Source organism: Dermacentor silvarum, chromosome 10, assembly GCF_013339745.2.
Source record: "Dermacentor silvarum isolate Dsil-2018 chromosome 10, BIME_Dsil_1.4, whole genome shotgun sequence".
Classification (NCBI taxonomy): Eukaryota; Metazoa; Arthropoda; class Arachnida; order Ixodida; family Ixodidae; genus Dermacentor; species Dermacentor silvarum.
Window position 1 is genome coordinate 153,519,062 of NC_051163.1, and position 2,500 is coordinate 153,521,561.

General features: G+C 47.0%; 1 protein-coding gene across 1 annotated transcript in view; it reads left to right on the forward strand.

Annotated features, from left to right (window-relative positions):
- LOC119431931 (titin-like) overlaps positions 1 to 2,500 on the forward strand; it is a 59,060-nt gene that overhangs the window by 19,479 nt on the left and 37,081 nt on the right. The gene's annotated exons all lie outside the window — the stretch shown is intronic.

A 2,500-nucleotide genomic window follows, 5' to 3' on the forward strand; every position in this document is an offset into this window, starting at 1 on the left:
CCTCGTAGCCCGACGAACAGCGCGCTTCCAGCTGGGTGTCGTGGGCGCATTGGTCGTACGCGTCGACCTCGCTGTTGCAGAGTAAATTAAATTTTAAATTAGGTTTAAATTAATTTATGGGGGCTTTAAACTACGTGCCAATACCACGATATGATTATGAGGGGCGCGCCTAGTGGGTCACTCCGGATTAATTTCGACCTCCTGGGGTTCTTTACCCAATGCACGGCACACTGGCTTCTTTGTTTTTTTCTTTTTTTTCTTTCTTTCTTTCTTTCTTTCTTTCTTTCTTTCTTTCTTTCTTTCTTTCTTTCTTTCTTTCTTTCTATTTTATTGCATTTCACCGCGATCGAAATGCGGCCGCCGGGGCCGGGATTCGATCCCGCGACCTCGGGCTTAGCGGCGCCGACGCCTTGGCCACTACGCCACCGCGGCAGGTCACACAGAGTGCGAGACAGGTCGTTGAACTCTCGCAAGTTCGTTCAATGACTTGCGTATAACGAGAAGATCTTTATTACACTGCGTTATCCGAAGGGTCCGCTCCTCGCAGCTGAGCCTAGCAACGAGCTTGAACTTCTGTATGACCTCCAAATGACCTCCAAATAGATATGTTATAATAAAAACGAAAATACTCTCTGGACTTATTGGTCAGCGAACACTAATCTACCTTCACGTTGCTTGTGCTAGTCGGGCAAAATTCGCTCAATAAAAATGTTCGATCATCTCATCAATCATTCTGGTAGTATACCTATTCAGCGTTACCAAGCCGTGATAATAGGCGCTATAGGCACCGTTAATCGGTATGGAGTCGACAGTACGTGGATTGGAAGGAAAACGCAGGTATAGCTGATTTTCTAAACGTGTTTATAAATAAGGAAATTTTGTCCAGGACACGCATGCATAAGCAGATAACCCCTACTCGTCTGAAGAGATGGAAAACGTGGTAAGTGCTCGCAAATGATTAAGCGATGCGTACAATAGCAATTTGCCGACAGTGGATAGGGACGGCTGACGCCACGCAGTGATAATTGTAAGGTCGCTGAGTGAGGCCGTCGTACAGTGATTATAACATTGGAGCGGAAGAATGAAGAAGACGTTGTAGTTGTGGTGCGCCTGTTGTTCTATAACGCGTACACGTTAGGATAAAATACGGCGTCAGAGAGCTCTTTTTGGTACGTTCTGTTGCATAAAGTAACGGATTATGTAAACATTATTGAATATATAAGTACTTTGCCATCGACGCCAGCAGATATCATACACAATTGAAATTTGGTACCATCACATAATCTTTTGTAGTAGCTTAGGTATTCATGCAGTAACGTGGAAAGCTGGGAGAGTTGAAATTTATGCATTCTTTGGATCAGCGCGGAAAACAGCGGCAGCAAAAGAAAGCAAGGACACGGAACGAGTGCTGTCTAACAACTGAAGCTTATTAAGAAAGAAAACGCAAAGAAGGAACACACCATATCCGTGCGCATGTCATTAGTTCAGGCGGAATAAATCACCAAGCATTTATGTCTCGCAATTTAACAAAGAGATAGACGGCTCTGATATGCAATCACGGCGCATCTTTTGTATGTGAAAGGCTTCTGCAAGTTTACGAGCTTTCTTGTCACAGTGCTTTAAGATTGTCTTAGTTCTACCGAAGAAAGGCTTCACTTGTACGGCTGCTGGTCCTGTCTCCTTCCTTTTTGTGTTTCCAACGTTTTCCGATCTGATTAAAAAATGTAGCGCTGTAACATCATTAAGGTTTCATCGTGACTGTAAATATCCCATATTTTTTTTTTTTTTTTGCAGCGTAAGCTGTTATGGGCTCATTCCAATTCGGCTCGCGGTGGTGTCCGCCGCCGCGTAACCGCTATCGCCGGAAATGCGAAAAAGTACCCGGTTCCCGCCGGGATCGTACCCGCGCCCGCTCCGTGGGAGCCAGATACTCTACTACTGAGCCACGCAAGCGCTTGCTTTTGGGCAGCGGAAAAAATGCCCTATAAACACTCCCTAGGCAAGCGCGCTGGCGCAGATGACCCGAGCCTCCGCCAGTATGGTGGCGCCATCTAGGTAAGGCGCCTGCAAACGCAGCGTGCCCGACATGTAAGTTGCAGTTGTAAGGCTTGATCGGGCTCAGCAGACTGTGGTGCCGAGAGCATTACAAGCCGCAGCTCACCGTCGACGCCGGGCAGACCGTTCAGATCGTTCTCGTAAACACGTGGCGAAGAGACTTTGCCGCGATGACCCTGTTGTGCGTGGTGCCGAAATTGGAGCTACTCTTGAGCCGCTCCACCCGCTTACGCTGTGAGTGTGCTGCGTGCATCGCGCAGGCCTGTGTAATTTTTTTCAAAATCATTATCTCGCAGCGGGCTCTAACCATTTTACCGCAATGCTTAACAATTCTATAGGCGGTCTTGAATGCTGTTCTAACAGAATCCTTGCAAGTGAGAATTGACACACGGTAGTACAGCGATTGTACAGAGACACAGTGGTGTTTCAACTTACGGGCAAATGG